Source organism: Podarcis muralis, chromosome 5, assembly GCF_964188315.1.
Source record: "Podarcis muralis chromosome 5, rPodMur119.hap1.1, whole genome shotgun sequence".
NCBI classification, from domain to species: domain Eukaryota; kingdom Metazoa; phylum Chordata; class Lepidosauria; order Squamata; family Lacertidae; genus Podarcis; species Podarcis muralis.
In genome coordinates this window covers 48,457,578-48,478,002 of record NC_135659.1, presented here as the reverse complement: position 1 = coordinate 48,478,002, position 20,425 = coordinate 48,457,578, and the positions used below count along the sequence as shown (strand labels likewise).

At 41.0% G+C, this 20,425-nt stretch overlaps 1 long non-coding RNA gene across 1 annotated transcript in view; it reads right to left on the bottom strand.

The window, feature by feature from the left end:
* Window positions 1–4,183: 4,183 nt before the first annotated feature.
* Window positions 4,184–20,425, bottom strand: part of LOC114599029 (uncharacterized) — a 96,135-nt gene continuing 79,893 nt past the window's right edge. The window contains exons 4-5 of the long non-coding RNA XR_003707228.2: window positions 19,189–19,273; window positions 4,184–6,154 (exon numbers count right to left, since the gene is read on the bottom strand). This is a non-coding gene — a long non-coding RNA (uncharacterized LOC114599029). The remainder of the gene's footprint in view (window positions 6,155–19,188; window positions 19,274–20,425) is intronic.

Genomic DNA, 20,425 nt, shown 5'->3' with positions numbered 1-20,425 from the left:
GACTCACAGGGACTGTGTTTCTTCTTAAAACATGACAGCGGTTGCAATTAAAGTGGATCTGTAGGATTAAAAAAAAAAAAGAGGCAGCATAGCTCGACTCATTCACCAACTGTGATTCAACTAGAGGGAGAAATCTTAAAAGAAGTTGTGTGACTAATCTGTTAATTCAGCTCTTCCTAAACTTCTGAAAGCTGAGCCCCTTTTTAGGAAAATGAAAACGATTACAGTTCCTCAAGCTTTGCCATGTGTCATCAGTAGGGATGGGCGAATTTTCAGTTTGGGTTTCTCTCCATTTCTCATTATTCCAAACTTGAGTTCAGTTCTCCACATTTCCTCACCAGTTCATGATGTTTCCTCCTTAACAGTCCTCGTGAAAATTCCCCTCTCTTGAATGTGAAGTTTTCCTAATATATACATGTTTGTATGTTTTTGCAAAGCAGAGTCCCTTAAAATAACACATTTTTGCATGTTATTTTCACCAATATGCATTTATTATTATTATTATTATTATTATTATTATTATTATTATTATTATTATTATACCGCCCTATACCCAGAGGTCTCAAGGCGGTACACATATAACCCAATAATACCCCCCCCCCACCAAAGAGGCACATTTTTAAAGGGTATGGGATGTTGATTAGGTCAACCAAAGGCATGATTTAAAAGGAAAGGTTTTGCCTGGTGCTTAAAGGTGTATAATGCACACTTAACCCCAGTATCCTCATTTTTGTGCACATTACATGGCTGGAGAACCGTACTGCAAAATTCAGAGAAGGGCAAATTTTGAAGGACACCTATGTTTCAGTTTGTGCATTATTTCAGAAAGTGTGAATCAGGAAGGTTCACCTTCCAATGCAAACAGAATCAAATTTCTCTCCTACCCTTAGAACTCATCAGGAACCATTTCAAAACAATCCTTATTAATATTGCACTTCTGTTTCCATGCATGTAGTCATGAGAAAAGAAACAGTCGAAATATCAGGGCAACATGAAAAACACACGAAACAATCATTGGAATGCCTGGCCGCTCAAGAAAATTTGAAACAACTGAATAGGCCTATTGACATAAAAACCCTGAAACCAGGCCTAAAGCCAGATTGTAGTGGATCCAGATAATCGCTGTCATCCAGGAACACTTGCAGTTGCTCCACAGCGTGACTCAGATGCTCAGATTTAAAGTAACCAGGGACATCTTTCAAATAATTTTGCACAGTATAAGGTCTTTGGTCTTGTTTTAAAGGTAAATCATGAACAGTTGCAGATGTACAGTTTTAGAGCCCTGAAGCTTGAACTGTTATGCAGGGGGTGGGGATTTGCAACCAGCAATGAGGTCTGGTAATCACTGTTATCTTCAGTGAGGTTGTTTGCAACAACCTTTACAACGTCTGTGCTACCGACTCTCAAACTTTGGGTTTGTTGAAATACATACAATGAAAAAACAATTAATTTCAGTCATGTGACTCAAATTGCGTCTGCTAGACCCATTTTTTTAAAAGCAACGTCAACTAAAGTCGCTTCTGGGGTTCCTCTGGCACTGAAGCTTCAACTTCATTACTTTCAGAATAGATCTGCCCCTGATCATGACAGTGGTCATAAGTTGCATAATTTAGTCTATATGTGTGTGTGTGTGTGTGTGTGTACTTTAATTGTGCTTGCATGAGAAATCAATACACCACCATCTTGCTATTCGGGTGCAGCTCCACCCAGAGCACCTCCTGTTCAATAGCTCCCTCAGCCACTGTGCATCAAGCTCCAGATTTGCCCTGCCTAAGCGGGGCACTTGTAAGATGAGAGGCATTTAAAAACCAATTTGGGGATGTTTGCTTAAGAGTGGAACATTTGCACAAAATGAAGAACCTCAGCCTTTGCATTTGAAGGATCCGCTTGGCAGGCTGTGCCTCATTCCTGAAAACAACACACGGCCTTTTGCTTTGTGCTGGAAAACAGCCGGGATAAGGAAAGCTGGAGGCGTGCTGATGTTTTGAAAGGTGTCCAAGAGTAACAGAGCTCAGCTCCCCATGGTAGTCTTGCCCCTTGTGCTTCCCAACCAGGGTGGTTGAATGTGTTACAGACCTATCCAAAATTTTGCTACAAATGCACAAATATTAATCTACAGCCATTTCCTTTGCTTTCTTAAACATGAAGGAAGATGTTTGTCTCCTTTCCTCCCCTATAAATTGCTCTTGGTCAGAGGGGGCATGTTCCGTGTCAAAGTTGTGACCGCCAGGATCAAACAAACAAACAAACAAAAAGCCTTGTGAACTTAAAAGAGAAACAAATAAATAGCTATTACATTGGGGGGGCAGCGGGGGGGGGGCAGACCTTGTCTCTGTCAACAATATTGACTTTGTTCACTTGGAAGGAAGCGAAAAGAAGGGGGGGGATTTCTCTCAATGTGTAAAAAAAGAAAAGAAACCCTCTTAGTTTGGAAGGTGGAATGAAAAAAGACAGAGGTTACAGGAAATGGTAGGCATTTTTTGTTGAATTAAACCATTAGGAGTGACCCAAAAACCAAAGGGAAAGAAAGGAAACAACTGGATACATTTAGGTCACAAGAACCAGCCAAATGGTGAGCTGCAACCAATTATCATAAATGAATGTTTCTCTTTTATTCATGACCACCGTGCCTGCTCCCATGATGCTCTCTGTCTTTTTGTAAAAACAGATGAAACTATTTCATTTTGTTCTTATAATATTAGCTAGTGCAATTGATCAAATATTAACACATGTTGCAGTTAATAAGGGCAGAAAATTAATCACTCCTAAAGCCCCCTAAAAAAAATAAAATCTGCGGATGCTGAAGCTGATGGCTTTATATAGACATATATATGTTTACGCAGGATTATGTAACTTAGCTAATGGCTAGAATTATGACGTTAGTCATGCATTTTACATTAAAAGAGTTTTCGGGCCATGTTTGTGCAAGCTGTAATTACACCCCCTTGCTCTGCTATATTGCTTCGCCACACACTAAAAGCCAAACTATGCTGCCGTGTGTGTGTGGGGGGGGGGAATACAGCACTCCTTTCATTTGCTGTGAACCATGTAACCATGTAAAGGAATCAATAATTCAGAGTAAAGCTTAACAGGGTTTTTTTCAGACTGTGATGAAACATCCGCTTTCAAAATTTGACATTGGATATGAAATTAAACATTGATTTTGTTTGGCAAAAATGTATGTATGTATGATTATTATTATTATTATTTATAAAATCTGTATATACCTCCCTTCACCTGTAGATCTCAGGGCAGTTCACAACATGTGTGTACAGGCAACTCCCATTTTGTGGGTGTTCAAAGAATGTGTGACTGTGCACATGTAAACGGCGTTTCCGTGCGCTGCTCTGGTTCTCCAGAAGCGGCTTAGTCATGCTGGCCACATGACCCAGAAGCTGTACGCCGGCTTCCCCGGCCAATAAAACAAGATGAGTGCCACAACCACAGAGTCAGTCACGACAGGACCTAATGGTCAGGGGTCCCTTTACCTTTATGCCCAGTTATAGTACAACCACACAGATGGCTGAGTCCCCCTAAAGCTTGCCCCTGAATAAATTGGAATTTTGAAAATGTTCAGTTAGAGCACTGGAAACCTCAGGTGTAACCACCCTTTCACCTTCCTTGCTAGCTCCCTGTTCCCTAAGGAAAAGAACTGACCTTGAGGATGTGTGAGGGGTTGGCATTCAGATGTTCCCTGGGGTGTGTCTCCTCATGAGCCACTAGGACTCTCCAGGGTGCTCCCCATTATGCGTCATTTTGCATATTTGTGCAGGGGCTCAGAATGGAACCCCCGCATAAATGTCACCTGTACTACTAGTACTACTAGTACAAAGGTCCATTCGCAGTGAAAAAAACCCACACTGGTCTTAAGGATGCTATCTGAAAATGTGAGGTGTAATTCAGCTCTGTGTTTTGCTTAATAGCTTTTGCTTTAAACTCATGTTTACTTGCTAGATTAAAACTTCAATAGCCATCATCCCACGTGAATGCATTAGCAATTACAGTGCAATTAAAGTGATACATTTATGGATGAACAAATAAACCCAAATCCATCCTCCTTCAGTTCATTGGTGGACCTTCAGATCTCATATTTCAGCAGCGCCCTTTGTGATGACAAAAATCCTGCACCCTCCCCCCCTCTCTTCATTCTAAATCATAGTTGTTCATCTGCAACGCCCCCAAGGCTCTGCACCCAGTATGACTGAACCAGTCACACTCCCCTAAACCCTAGCATTCAATCTCTAGCATTCAATCATGGGCCTGTTTTGTTTCATTTTGGGCAGATTAAAAAAAGAAAAAGAATGCAACAATTCTGCCTATAACTTATACACATAATCACACACCTTTTTGTGATAATCTTTCTCTGTAAGATACATATTTTTACCACAAAATACTTATTTTTGCATGCATACACTTTCTGTGCACCAAAACTACAAAATCTCAAGAAGGGTGTAGTTGGAGTTGGATTTTGAACCGGGAGTAAGTTCGGGACTGTGGAATTGGGTCGGTTGTCTGAGAAAAGCCGATGTAGATTCTTCTGCCATTCACAGCAAGTTTCCACCAGTCAGAGATTAAGTGTTACATAAAGTGTGTCTACAAAAATATCAGCTATTGATGGGCTGGTCTTCCTAAAATTCTCCCCTCGTGGAAGAAACTTATGCAACACTGCAGTGCCATGAATTACATAGCTTAATTGTGCATTGTGTGAAAAAGTCTTTCTCTTTGTTTGCTCTGTGGTCTCAGTGCTTGATCCAAAGCCCACTCGATAAAAAGGGAGCCATTCCATAAGCCTCAAGGAGGTTTTAACATGTAAAGAATTTTTTTGGTCAGCATGCCTGAGTAATCTGTTTGCTTGTTCATGAATGTCTTTGGTTTAGTAACGTTTGTGAAGCAACTTGCTCGAAAGTTAAACAAAAATGTCCCCAAAGACTAAGCTGTTGGAGATACTTTGGCAGACTCAAAAAACATCCCTGTCCAACACCTGCTGATTTCATAATGACAAGAAATTTTGTTCCAGATCTCCTGTGTCTGAGAATTAATATTTTCCCTTCTCCTGAATTAATCCCAATGAAATCCATTCATTTTTAAAAATAGGCATGCATGCCGCAAAGTTTTATTGGTGGGATCTGTATACAATTTGGCCTATGAGGGACATTCCTTTCAGCACATGCTGTGCCAGTACAGACCACCTCCCACCCCCCCTTTCCATTTTCCAATGGAGATAGCCAGAAACAGAAAATTTAAAAACAGCCCTTTTCTTTTTCTTTTTCTATTTCGGCACCCCTAATGTGGTCACCAAGGCATTGCTTAGAAACACAAACATTACGGCACATATGGAATCCTACTGCCTAGTGGAGCCGTCCTAAAGCAACATGTTAAGTTGCAGGGGGCATTTGGGGGGTGGGGGGATTATGTTCATGTTAAAGCAGCAAACTCCAAATCAGTTTCTGTGCAAGCTGAAGGAATGTATTTGAGATGGAAAAGAGTTTTTCCTCTGGATCTTAGAACATAAAGTCTGCTCTGTATTTTGACCAAAAGACAGCTGGCCTTATCCCAGAGTAAAAAATCATGATGGCAACTTCCTTTCTGTCACATTACCAATAATATTTGCTTGCTCTTCATATTTAAGTGCCATTTTTGGCTCTTTCATAGCAAAGTGAAATTATGTAAGATAAGTGGGGAGCCTTCCATGATGCCAATATGTTGCTTGCCCTAGTCCATAAGGAAGGAAGATGATGACACCAAAACACTACTCTTTTTGCTCTCAAGTCCTGACTGAAATAACTTTGGGTACAATGCCCATAATATAAGAACTCTTTTGTACCATCTTGCTTTGAAGAAAATGTAACGTAGTCTACAGTTTGGTTAATTTTAAATACCTGGATGTAGTATTTATTTATTTACTTACTTACATCCTGCCTTTCCTCTGTGGAGCTCAAGGAGGCATAATTGGTTCCCCCACCATCTTGACAACTCTGTGAGGAAGATTAGCTGAGAGTTAGTGACTGGCCCTAGGTCACCCAGTGAGCTTCATGACTGAGTGGAGAGTTCAGCCGTAGTCTTCCAGGCCCTTGTTCAACTCTACTTGCCGCACCGCGGTATGATTTAGAACCACAGATTTCATTATCATCATCATTAGATGATAATAAAAGATCTAAAAAGAGAGAAAATAAGAAAATTAATACACACATACATATAACCAAGAGGAACCCGTACAAAAATTTCATACTCAGCATTGTCTTACACAATGTCTGTACTTCATTGACTGCTTTTAACTCTGTTCCAAGGCATGGTTTCCATTGTTCCAAAAATGTGGAATGTCTGTTTTATATAGTCTACTGAAGTGTGTTAATTTAACCATTATCTAAGTTTGCCAAGTCTTTCTTATTCTATTCTTCCTCTTTCAGTAGTATTTGGGATTTTCCATTATTGATGATCATTTGACAGGCCATAGTTCAAAAGATTGTTCACCAAAACTGATGGTTCTTCTTCACAGCTTGACTAACAGGTTCTGATAAAGGTGTCTGTGGTTCAGAGGACAGTTCACAACTAACAGAATCCACTATATCTTTATCCAGCATGGTTATTTGGCTGATGGTAAAACTTCTGTCAACAAAGCCTGAGTGGTGTTGTGGTTAGGGTGTTGGACTAGGACTGGGGAGACCAGGGTTTGAGTCCCCACTCAACCATGAAGGTCATTTGGTGAATTTGGACTGGTCACTCACTCTCAGCCTAACCTACCTCACAGGGTTGTTGTGAGGATACAATGGGGAGACCCCTGTAAACCCCCCCTGAGCTCCTTGCCAGCTTTACTGGCATTGCTGTGCAAAGCAAATTGATCTAAATAACTCAGAGGTGGCTATATCTCCAGAATTGCATTTTTTTGGCATATGCAAATGACATGGTCTTGTCCATTATCAGATGTCAGTGAATGTCTACAAAATATTAGACTGTTATACAGCAAACTTATTCTGGACTTATCTGTGACCAGTTTTTGCTATGTGTAAGCATACTTGCAAACATTTAATAAGATAATATGTGATTTCCCATCATCAAATGTCTTTCAGAGACATTTCAGCAACCCAAGAGACTGCTTTCCACTTATGTGTCTTGCAAGAGAGAAAAAGCTGCAATTTTTGCCAAAGCAAGAGTGGCCCAATATCAGGGCATTTGCCTTTTGCGGACATGAGCTGGATCTTATTGCAAGCCAAAATAAAATTTCACACATTCCTTTGAATTAGAAAGAGGTCAAAGATTGGGCATCAAGGTGTACAAGATAGCTTGCCCCTAACCTCATGAAAGACACAAAAGAAATTCCTAAAGCTAAAACTGAAATGTCTGCCAATTCTGCCAAGAAAGACTAATATTTCCACTGGAAGAATAACAGTTGGAGCTTGGTCTTGGTCTGGCAAATGCCCCACGAAGTAAAACATGGGGCAGGGGTGAAGGAAAGAATAAACAGCATGCCTATGATTGAGATATCCAGTCTTACCTAGAAAACCAAACACTGAAGATAGGTTTTGGGGAGAAAGGGGACTGTAATGTCACAGAGCAATCTATTTTAGTAAAATCTACTATCAAAACATTAAGATATTAAAACCAAGCAATGGTTAAAGAGGTAGTAACATGAGTACTATGTTGGTTTGCTTCTCATGAGGCAAAGGAAAGAAGAGCTTGCCATTCTGGTTGTCACACACATGGTAAAACAGCTATGGTTTTCACTTCCAGATACCTCTAAACACCCAGGAGCTGCAACGTGTAGTGGCATCTGAGGCCCAAGGATTCTTGGGTAAAATGGATCAGTGTTTCCATAACAGTGAGACAGGATCTTCTAGAGCACCTTGGGCCACTTGTTAGATGGACCTAAGTGCCACAGCCTGCCCAGTGCCTCTTCACTTGGCTGCCACACCTGCTTGTCATGTCATAGCCCTTTGGCTGGACCAACAGTGGCACCTGCAAGTCCATGCATGCTGAGGAAAGATGGCCGGGAGACAGAAGTTTGGAGTGGGAAGAGGGAAGGAAGTGTAAAGTATAATTGTTTAATTGCACGCTGAAATGGAGAATGCGTGTATGTACATTGCTGAAGGGTTTAACACTGGAAAAATCAATTGAGGTATACTAAAGCTCATTGGGCGTTTAGCGGGTTAATGATTAACTGTTGAGCATGAAAGGAGAAGGGGGCAGGAAGTGGAGAGGCATGGGGTGGGTGGGAAGGGGGAAATATTAAATATAAAACATTTTCCACTTAGAGCTTCTAGATCAGCAGATTCTGCCTAAAATGGGGAAGCTGAGCCACAAAACCTCCCGAGCAAATGTCCGTAGCTGGCCTGAGGAAAGCTGTGCTGTGGAACTCTCTGCCACAAGGAAAAAGATGTGGCACAGAATGTAGTAATTTCCAAAGATAGATCAGATGTCAGTAGAAAGAAATATCAGTAATTGCCAGCTGAACGCTGCCTTAATTGTGTGGCTGCTGGGCCTGATTAAGTTATAGTACATCCCTTCTGGTTTTGCTAGACCTCTCAACAGCATTGGATACCATTTACCATAGTCCTTCTGGGAGGATTAATTCCAGAAGGTGATGCTCATAGACTCCTACTCAGAACCTTGGACATTGGCTTATGGGAATTCACAAGGATCAATCTTGTCCCCCCCACCCCATAATCACTTAACATCTACATGGAACCCCAGGGAGAGATCATCATCATCAGGCAGAGATTTGTGGTGCATTGTCATCAATATAAATATGTCCTGTCATGTTATTTCTCCATGTCACTTTAACACATCTAATCACAATTCAGTCCTGTTTCCACATTAATCGGCATAAAAAAAATCTTCTAAAATATATAAACAAGCACATATTTTAATACTTGTTTAAATCATAGAAAGTGTTTTTTCTCTGAAAAATACATATTTAAATGTGCCCTTTCTCTCAAAAATATTTGTGCAGAAAACTTTTAAGGCTGGAAATCATAAGACTGCTTTTATAGAAGAGTTTCTACATGTTGTAAAACGTTTTCAAAAACATTGTAAAAGCACACATTCAGTGTAGCTGATTCTTTTAATACAGCTGCCCTGCGTCCCAGGGGTGAAGTATAGGCACTATGTGGCTTAGGGGTAAGTACTGTTTTTACACTGATTTCTGTAGTAAATAATCACATAAAAGCCTGAATAAATAGTGAGTTCAAACTAGAGTTGCCCCAGGGGCTGGCTGTAGTTGTTTGCAAAATGCTTCTTCTGGGTCCTTCACTTGTGTAAATGTACTGTACAAAGAATACTACTCTTTTAAAAAGGGGTGGGCTTGTGCTTTTTTTAAAGCAAGGAACATCTTTCATACAAAATAGAACTAGCAAGAAAAATTGCCAAATATTCACACTAAATAAACAAAACAAGCAACTAAAATTGGATCCGGCATGAAGTTCCATTTTCAAGGAGAAAAGGGCCGATGGACTGGAAAAAAAGTCTGAAGAGAGCAAGGAAGAGTTTTGCATGAACAGCAGGTTTTTAAACTAGGTTGAAGTTGGGAATGCTGTGCCCAGGAAACATCAGCTTGAAGTCTGTAGTATAGCTCTTAAAGTAGTTTAAAAGTATTTTACTCTGGGAATTGAGGTACTGTGACAACACAGGCTCCTTTGAAGACTTTTTATCCTCTCCTTCCCCTAGCAATTACTGGATCATATCTACATAAAATGCATATTAGACAGGGGTTGGTATGGGAGAAGCTGCCCATTTTTATTCCATTTTACTTTAACCTTTTTCTATCCACAATTCTGTTTCTCTGTTAATCTGCTTTTTTTATAAAAAAGAATCTTATAAAAATGTATATTTAATATATGCTTAAAAGTGTATTTTCTCTCAAAAATATTCAGAAACCCTACCTCTTTATTATGTAAGAACTATGTAGTGATGTTTGGAGAAATGTGAAATTTGGTGGATAGCTAGGTTCTGATCCACATGGCTTGTGAGGTGTGGACCATGTTATTTCAAATAGGAATGGACAAAGATGAAACTCCTTAAACCTATTTAAATGGTGTGGGGGGGCGGGTACTCTAGCTTTATCACTGGAACTAAATGTACCCTAAAATGCACTATAAATCAGTAGTTCTGCCGCCACCTACTGGAGTATTGGATAGACAAGACTCTTTATACTGGTCCAAATTTTCTAGCCATGTGTGGTGCAGAGGAGTGGCAAAAAATGCATCTTAAAAAAAATATTAAAGCATTTTTACCCCACCTTTCCTCAGTTGAGCTGACATCAGCTTTTTGGGTTGTAAGGAAAGGACAATATGAAATTCATCTAGTCCTCAATCTAGTATCATCATCATAATTTATTACGGTCAAAGACCAGCTCAAAATCTAGTATGATTCTCCATACACAAACAGCTTAGTTCACATAGAGGAATGCAATCTGGGATCATTCATCTTGTTGAGCTCCGTTGGCAGAAAGAAAAATCCCCCAAGAAGACTAAGTTCTCCTGTGCGGTGTGTCAGAAAGCAACCTTTCTTCACCCCCATATCCAGTTAATATAAACAGGGGGGTGATCCCTTTATAAGCAAAGGGGTCAATTCCTTCTTGATATAAAGTGTGACCATAGTTGAATCTGCAAGACTAACCTGTTCAAGTGTTGTGGTGGGCCATGTTGCTATAGCAAGGAGATACTAGTTACCTAGGTGTCCAAGTCGCAGGGGAATAGATACTTCAGTCATCAACAGTGGTTGAAGTACCTGGAAGAGGGGCAGCACCCTTGTTTTAACAATGGCAATTCTCAAATGAGATTGTGCACATCTAGGATGCAGAACCTGTGACCTTCCAAATGGTGTTGGTCTCCAACTCCCATGAACCCTATCCAGTATTATTTATTTATTTATTTATTTATTTGTTTGTTTATTTAGAGCCTGATTCAGCTAACTCATTCCGCTAGCAGAAGGCAGTACAAGAACTCCTGTGAGCATAATGGGACTTTTAGAAAGAATTTGGGGAGGGAGCGTCATTTTGAGCTATGGCCTGCCACTGTGCTCAGCCCCGGTTCCAACAGAGAAACTCACCAGGGGGCTGCAAGACTCCTGTTGCCGTCATTATTCCTAGTCTCCTTGTAAGAATCAGATCCAGTCTCAGGACTTCTATAGCCACCAAGAAGGACCAGCCTAATATATATGGCTATCTGATGCGAATAACAAAGCTTTCCCAACTCCATGTACATAACCCAAATAGACAGGCAGGGAGTTATGGTGGAAGAGGGGTAGCTTCCAAGTTAAAGGTGTCTTCCTTTCATAGCACTAGAGGATCAAGGAAGCAGCAGCAACAACACCATTATTGCAATTACAGTTACTATTAACATCAGTTTAATGCCCCTCAAAACAAGCTCTTTGGGTGGTCTTCATTAGCCATATACAAAAATCAATTCATAATAAAAACACCCAAACCTAGATAAAACAGTGGCAACAGCTTTGAGGCTGCTATTCATGTGCAGAGGAGCAGTAGGTCAGAGAGCAGTTGGCCTGCTCGTTTCCACAGAGCAACTTCTTGTCAGGCATGATTGGGACCCCTCCAGAAGCTCTGCCCTCAGTGCTGGGAGGGTGTAGAAGGTAACCCAAAGAGCTTAACATGTTGTCAACTTTAGTTTGGGAGTTCCTGGATTTTTCCCTCTGGGGCTCACTGCTATTAACTAACCTTAGTAACACAGAACTATCCTTAGTCTGTCTTGAAGGGGCTACATTCTGTGTTAGGAGCTGAGTGCGGTCCCGAGAAGGCAGAACTCCTCAGAGTTTGAAAGGTTCGAAAAGAAATTACCCTCTCCTTGGTCTGTTCCTTCATGGGAGACAGGGCTCATAGACCTTGGACTTTCTACCCTACCACAGAATGTCTCCATCTTGTCTTGATACCCTTATCCAGGAGTCAGCAAACTTTTTCAGCAGGGGGCCGGTCCACTGTCCCTCAGACCTTGTGGGGGGGGGGGCAGACTATATTTTGAAAAAAATATATGAACGAATTCCTATGCCCCACAAATAACCCAGAGATGCATTTTAAATAAAAGCACACATTCTACTCATGTAAAAACACCAGGCAGGCCCCACAAATAACCCAGAGATGCATTTTAATTAAAAGGACACATTCTACTCATCTAAAAACACACTGATTCCCAGACCATCCGTGGGCTGGATTTAGAAGGCGATTGGGCTGGATCCAGCCCTCAGGTCTTAGTTTGCCCTAGAGCTGTGCCCCAAGCCCTAGAGAGGTACCATGTTGAAAGGCTCTTGAAGGGGTGAAGCTATTTAGGTGAAATCTCAAAAATTGTGGAAATTTATTCCAGCCCTATACATGAATCCGGGGGAAAGAAAGAAATCCTTCCTTCTTTTGACAAAACCCATAAGTTTTATATTGGCAAGAACATATTCACTGGGGAAGTTCCCTTGCATTTCAAAGGGATTATTTTTAAACCATCATTATTAAGTATACTTGATATGGAACAATAAACCCATATTTTTCCTTAGCAATAAAAAAGTCAGCCTTTATCAACCCTTCGAGGATCTAGTAGAGCACAGATACCAATGAACACATAATAAATAAGCCACTGTGCCTTTTCCACAAAGACAGAGCGACGGATGCGTTTTTAGATTCCACCGTCTGCAGTTTTTAACTACTCAAATGAAAAACAGATATGATATTCTGATGGGGACTGCCTGGCACGTTCACTGCAGTTTAACATTCAGGAAGGGATGCAGTCATCCAAAAAGATGTGCCTTCCCAGCATGCATTACTGCATTGTAAGGATGGCCTCGGGAAAATGAGATCTACAGAAATGCCTTCTTCTGAAGAACTTGGAGTGCATGGAAAAATAATCTCAAGGATGAGACAGAACAAAATAGAGTACATGCTATATAGGGGAGGCCGAATGGGAATATTTTCAGACTCGCCCCATAACCGCTAGGGCATGAATCTCAAACTATCACTTACCACAATTGATTGTGTTTATTGAGTCACCAGAACACGGTTTGCTCTCCCTCTCAACTATTTCCTCTCAGCAGACTACTTAGTCCGTCCTATAAAGCCTTTCATTATTTACAAGCAACCTTGCTGGGGAGCAAATATTCCAGGCCAAGTCCAGACATCTGTCTGGGTAGTCTATCTGGTCTTGTGAGTATGCTTGGGGATTTTGCACTCCAGCCTTCCTTCTATTCCAGCTGTGTTAAGCCCTGTATGCTGCTTTCCTCCCTGTTTCCAGCTCCTGGAACTACCAATATAGTGTTAGGCACATTCAAATATCTGTTTTCTTTTTCTCCTCCTCCACCACCATCTCAGGCATTAACAGGACAGCAAAGCCAAGGAAAGGCCCTTTTACTACCACCTACTGGCAATAGTGCAATCACATTTCATTCACAATCCTTCATAGAGCCTGGTATCCTTCACAATCTGCCTAAACTCTCCAACACTAAATCCCAGAGAGTCTTGTACTTTCAGGAACTGAACATGTTTCAAGAACCACAGCAAATACCATGGGTTTCGTTTCCCAGGAATGAAGGTCACAGGAAACTGGTGGCATTTTCTGTGATATAAGGTTTATTCACACATATATACAGGATGAGCATAAGATGGAAGACCCTGCTCCCCAGTAGGTTTCTAGCAGGACAACCAGAGCCATAGCCTTTGAGTCTGTGCAGGTATCAAGTCAGGACTCTCTCTTTCCAGCCTTTGCAACAACTAATCACTTGCACTTGGCCAACCCTTCAGTTATGCAAAGAACTATTCTTCTGACAAAAGGCTATCTGCCAGATTAAGTATATCCATGGGGTTTGGCCCCTTCTAGAAGACTCCTTTTTTTGCTCATCACTTAGTTTTATACCTATTCTGTTAAACTACCACTTCAAAAATGGGTTGTCTGTTCTCATTCCCTGGCTCCTTCTGATTTTATATTAAAATGTATTATTTCAACTGTCCACTTGGTGTTATTGTGTGGGGAAGATATATATTTACAAGGGAAGGCATCTGAAAGGAAGGAGGTAACCTTCCTGTTGGGAGAGGGGCATAGCTTTATCACTGTTTGCCCTCTTGAGTTGATATATGTACTCCAGCACTGGAAGAGTGGGAGTAATTATAAAATCAAGATGACAAATGGTTCAGAAATTGGAAGAGAAGGGAAGGGAAGGGAAGGGAAGGGAAGGGAAGAGAGAGATTGAATTTTTAAAAATTTAATATCAGAAGACCAGTCCTGTGGTGGGTAGCAGATTTGACTGCCAGTACAGTTATATGGGAGCCACTGACCAGATGATCTCTTATCAAAAGCAGAGATGGCTAACCAGTGGCTCTCTAGATGTTGGTGTCCTGCAGCTCCCATATAACTGAAGGTTATTCTACTCACTGAAATCAATAGATGTGACTAACTGAGATCTATTATTTTCAGTGGGTCTGCTCTGAGTATAACTTAGTTGGATACAGAGTCCTTAAAATAACATAATAATTCTGAATAAAATTATTATCATTTCCTCAAAGACAGAAGCCTTGTCTTGGAAAGAGGTAACAAATATGGACCTTCACGATCAGGATTAAGAACAAGCTTCAGTGGTGAGCAAGGGCCAAAGGCTGAGCTGAACTGAATGTAACTCTAAACCTCCACAGCTGTTTTCATTTTCCTCCCTTCAACACAGCCCCTGTGTGGCACTTCAGGGAGAATTATGAAAGTGGTGTGTAATTCAGAGAAGAAATCTCCTCCTCAACTCCCCACCCCTCGCCCCCCGTGATGCCTTTTCCTGAAGCGGTGAAAACTGCTGTAGTAGATAATTTTCTGTTCAAGGGAAATATCAGGTTCTATTAAATATGTATTTGTTATGTAGCCTTCAGTTATTTCTAACTCCTTACTTTACAGGCTTGTTCCGCTTCCATCCTCTTGTAGATCTTCCATCCATTAACCTATTGTGCCTCATCATTCATGATCAAACTGGTGTTGACTTCCAAGGAGGTAGCGCAGTTTATAGCAGCTAAAGATCTTTTGTTCCCTGGAAAGCAGTGCTGTGTTCTTGGGTCTATGTCAGGGCCAGTGTTTCATAAATATCTCACAGGTATTGAAATGAACAGACTCCATAACATTCACAGATCAAATCTTAGGTGGCCTCCAGAAGCTTTAATTCATTCGGAATGGTTTTCATTGGACTCTCCTTCACTGGGATGAGGACATGAGACAATGATTGGGTGAAGGGACGTTTGCTATTAATCCAAAACAATAACAAAGCATGGACCTAACCCTGAATCAATCCCCCTGTGAAGGAAAGGATACATTGAGCCATCGTAACCAGCACATCCATTTGCATGAGAACACCTTCATTTCACATTGGCTTGAAGAATTTATTTCTTTTTTCTTTTTTGCCAATGTGGCTTCAGTGCTTTGGCTCCTCTTCTTGAAAATTTAGTAATAGGGCCAGCTGCTGAATTGAGGCACAAAATAACATTTGTACTTTGGATGGAGTTGAAGTTTATTTTAGAAGGAGCTGCAAAATGAGACCAATGTTCAGTTAAGAACATACAGTAAACTGTCATGGAAATTTGACAAGTTCTCTCCCTCTTTTGTAACACTAGAACTCATGGACTTCCAGTGACGCTGGATGTTGGAAGATTGAGGACAGACAAAAGAAGATACTTACCCATAGTTGAAACATGGAGCTGTGATGGCCAACAACCTGGATGGCTTTAAAAGAGGATTGGACCAATTCATAGAGATTAAGGCTATCCATGACTACTAGCCATAAAGCTCTGCCTCTACGGCTGGAGGCAGTATGTTTCTGAACACCAGTTGCTAGAAAACATAGGAGGGAAGAGCACTCTATTTCTTGTGTCTGCTAATGGGTTTGCCAACCGGTGTCTGGTTGGCCACTGTCAAAACAGGATGCTGATCCAGCAAGCTTTTATGTTTTCTTGTGTTCTTAATGATGAAGCTGAAGCCTGTCAAATTCTATAAAGGTAAAGGGACCCCTGACCATTAGGTCCAGTCGTGGCCGACTCTGGGGTTGCGGCGCTCATCTTGCTTTATTGGCCGAGGGAGCCGGCGTACAGCTTCCGGGTCATGTGGCCAGCATGACTAAACCACTTCTGGCGAACCAGAGCCGCACACGGAAACGCCGTTTACCTTCCCGCCAGAGTGGTACCTATTTATCTACTTGCACTTTGACGTGCTTTCTAACTGCTAGGTTGGCAGGAGCAGGGACTGAGCAACGGGAGCTCACCCCGTCGCGGGGATTCGAACTGCCAACCTTCTGATTGGCAAGTCCTAGGCTCTGTGGTTTAACCCACAGCGCCACCCGCATCCCGTCAAATTCTATAAACAAGGATTAATATAAAATCCACTAACACACACACACACACACACACACACACACAGCACTTTATTATGGTCCATAGACCCCAAATACCCAGTACAACAATAGTATATATCAATACTATCAAGGTGTGAGATTGACCTTTTGCTAGCCAACAGAGGAGCTTTAGCCTGTACATACTGAATTCTGATTTTTACTGCCCTGCCTCTTAATTGGGTGCCATGGATAATTTTTCATTGAACTACCAGGTCAGAACTTTTGCTCTTCGTTCCAAGGACAGTGATGGAGGCACGTAGCTCTTGTCTGCCAAAGATTCAGCCAACATACTCTACCAGACAGCCAAATTCTATGGAACATACATTGGGCTGGATTAGCTGCACTGATCTAATGAGATTGCACCAGCAGGAAACTGAGGCTGTGTGCACACCATACTTTTAAAGCACATTCAAAGCATGCACACCTCCAAAGAATAATTGGAGATGTAATTTGTTAAGGGTACTATGAATTGTAGCTCTGTGGGGAAAACTATAATTCCCAAAATTCTTTTTTGGGGAAGATGTGCTGGTATGGTGCATAGGCAGTCTTAGTCTTTCCCAATAGATGTCTACCACAGAGGTAGACTGGGCAGCTGTCCTCAATTCACCTATGTTGGAGTGGTTCCATTAACTGCAGTGGAACTGCTCCGCAGTAATTGGCGTGAGGATGTGAAAGTAATTAAAAACATCCAAGCCAGACCATAACACCATAGGATTCTACTTTCTATGTTTTAAGAGTTCTTGCATTCTTATTACAAAAGTGTTCCTTTTTGAAGGCTATTTTTAGAATGAGCAAAAATATTTTCATATGGCTCATTGACATAAGACGATGTCTATGTCAAAGAGTCAGATGAAACTCACATCGTGCCGAAGATGTTGATTTTGTTTAATAATTTGTCAAGATTGCTACCTAGGAGGTCTCCAGTGGTAACTCTGCGGTATGGATCATGTGGGAGTCAAAAGCCTGTTCAGCCAATGACGTCATGTTTGTGGAACACAGCCGTAAATGTATTTCTTCTGCTGTGGTAACCTACATAAAAAATAAAATAAAATACCACAGCTATGCTTGTGAAACTGAGGCCTTCAGTTATGCACCAGAGAAAGCTAGAGTTACCACATTTTGTTTTTTAAAAATACTTGTCACAAGGAGCAAGCCATTCAAAATAAATACTTTTCCTGGACCTGAAAAATGACAGGCTGGTCAATTGCCAGCTAGGTGCTAATCCTAAAAAAAGCAGTGTCTTAGGCTTAAGGTCAGTAAATCCATTATCACATATTTTCAGCATAGCACTGGTGCCCATTGAGGTGTGTGAGAATTGGGACTTATAAACCCATATTGCATTAGAGAGGTTACTAAAGGTTACTTGCATTTGCAGTCATCAGTACATATCATGAAAAATACAAAGTGAGGAGGAGGGAGGCAATTTTTCATATGGTTTGAACTTTCCTGGAATTAAACCCCACTGAACAGAGTAGGACCTAATTCTAAGTAAACATACATGAGATCGCAGTGCACTGCACAGGTTTAATTCTGAAGAGTTAAAGTCAACAGTGGTGGGTCTGGGGGTTCACTATAGAATGAAAATTGGGTTATACATTAGGAAGTTATTGGAAACACTAGGTGGAATTCAGCACCTCCCTTCCACTGAAGTCATCCATCAGCAGACCAGGGAAGGGGAAAGGTTTTGAGAACTCTCCTGTGCAACCCCCTGCTCCCTAAAATCTGGTCCAGATCCCCACCCCAGATTATAAAGGGATGCAGGGACAAGGAGGAATGCCCCAAAATTGTCCACCTTCCCCATTTCATTGACAGACACCTTCCATCAATGGAGGACCAATCATTTACTTTGAAGAAGTCATAGTCTAATTTGGTCCAATCTTGGAAAGTGATGTGAGAGACTCGCTTTGAGGGACCACTGCAGGACCTTCAGGTTCTTAGCAATGATGATGATATCATAAGCAGAACCCCGCTGGATCAGGCCAATGACTCATCTAGTCCAGCATCCTGTTCTCACAGTGGCCAACCAAATGCCTATGGAAAGCCCCAAAGTGGGACCTGGGTGCAACAGCACTCTCCCCACTTGTGATTCCCTAACAACTGGCATTCAGAGACATACTGCTACCAGCAGTGTAGGCAGAACAGAGTGATTGTGTCTAGTAGCCACCAATATCCTTGTTCTCCAATAATTTATCTGATATTTTTAAAGCAAAGTTGGTGTCAAACATTTATTGCTTGTGGGAGTGAATTCCATAATAGTAATATTTTATTATCTGTTTTTACTTAATTGAAATCTAATAGAATTTTAATGGATTTTGAAAAAAATAGCTAGACAGTTGTCTACAGGTAGGCTACAAATAATCTCAAATGGATTAAAAGCAAGTTCAAATATTTGCATCCAGGGCAAAAGCAAATTAATATTCTCATTAAAGATGTGATGCTTTACTTTACTAGTATATCGTTCCATGCTCCTTTTTTATTATTATTATTAAAGCAAACCAACGCTATAAACTCAAGGATCGGTTTACCTTTTGATGATGTGCTTTTTATCTAGCAATCACACAAGAGCCATGCAATTTTAATGCTGCATTAAGCTGGGTAATGAACTAACTTTATTGTGTTTTGTGATTGGGCCTTAATGGAACATTTTTCAAAACTGAAGGCTGCATGGAAGTTTTTATCTCCTGCTTGTGAAAGGTGCCTAGTGAGAAGCTCAAGCTCTCCAGATAATGAAGAGGAAGTATCTACTTCTGCCGTCATCTATTTTGGGAAATACTCTGTGGCAATGGTCACAAAAAGAGATCAAGAGGTGACATGCAGTAATAATGAGAAGCTGTCAAGCAGCCTATTTACCTAGGGCAAGTGATGCTGCAGAGTGGAGATGCTGTTTCAGCTCGGAGAATGGAGATCATAAACATAATTGCTCTTCAGTTTTCAACTGCAATTAGATGGTAACAAATATCATGCTTGTAATTTACATATTTTTCGAATCAGTTAGACTTGCAAGAGGGTTGCATCAGCGCAGAAGTTGAAAGATCAGGCCAGTAGCCTTTTCTCTTGTGGCAGCACTGACTAGAATATTAAGGTTGTGATCCTGCACACAGTCCTTAAATCTCAACGACTTCAGCAGTATTTAAGAAGCTTAATTGTGCACGGCTCCATAGCCTGTTTAATGTGTGAACTGGAAAAATATTCTCCAATTAATAATAGGCCTGTTTCTCATTATCTTCCCCTACCCCTATACAAAGAACCCAATCAATCTGGAGAGAGCACAATGTGACACAGAAACAGATAGGTATTTTAGGAAAACATACAGTTGCAGATACAAAATGAATCTTTGGGCCCATGCACACCCCATAAAAATATACTTTCCTTTACTGATAATTATACTGGTATCAGTAATTTTTATGGGCTAGATGGCCCCAACATTCTATGTACAACAGATACCAAGAAGCATAGGAATATATTGATTAAATTAAGATCACCCGTTAAAACCCTTGGGCAAATTTTCTTTCTGCGTGCTGCTATCTAAGCTTTTGTAGCTTCAGCTGCCAGCAGTTCAGTTGGAGAATTGCTGAATGGAAAGCATGCACTCAAACACTGAGGCAGATGCTATCATTTATTTATTTATTTATATGGTTCTTTGACTTATGGGTCTTTGACTCCAGAGTAGCTTGCAACAACAAAATCCAAACAATCCAAGTGGAAACATGCTGGTCCTCGATCCTGTACCATAGATCCTGTGAGCTCCTACCTTGCCTTGGACACAACAGGTATTAGGCAATAAGGTACAGTAGTACCTCAGGTTAAGTACTTAATTCGTTCTGGAGGTCCATACTTAACCTGAACCTGTTCTTAACCTGAAGCACCACTTTAGCTAATGGGGCCTTCTGGTGCTGCCGCACCGCCGGAGCACGATTTCTGTTCTCATCCTGAAGCAAAGTTCTTAACCTATTTCTGGGTTAGTGGAGTCTGTAACCTGAAGCATATGTAACCTGAAGTGTATGTAACCCGAGGTACCACTGTACTTGCATAAGTCAGGCCAGTTTTGAATCAGTTTCTTTAAAAAAAGATTAAAACCAAACTCAAA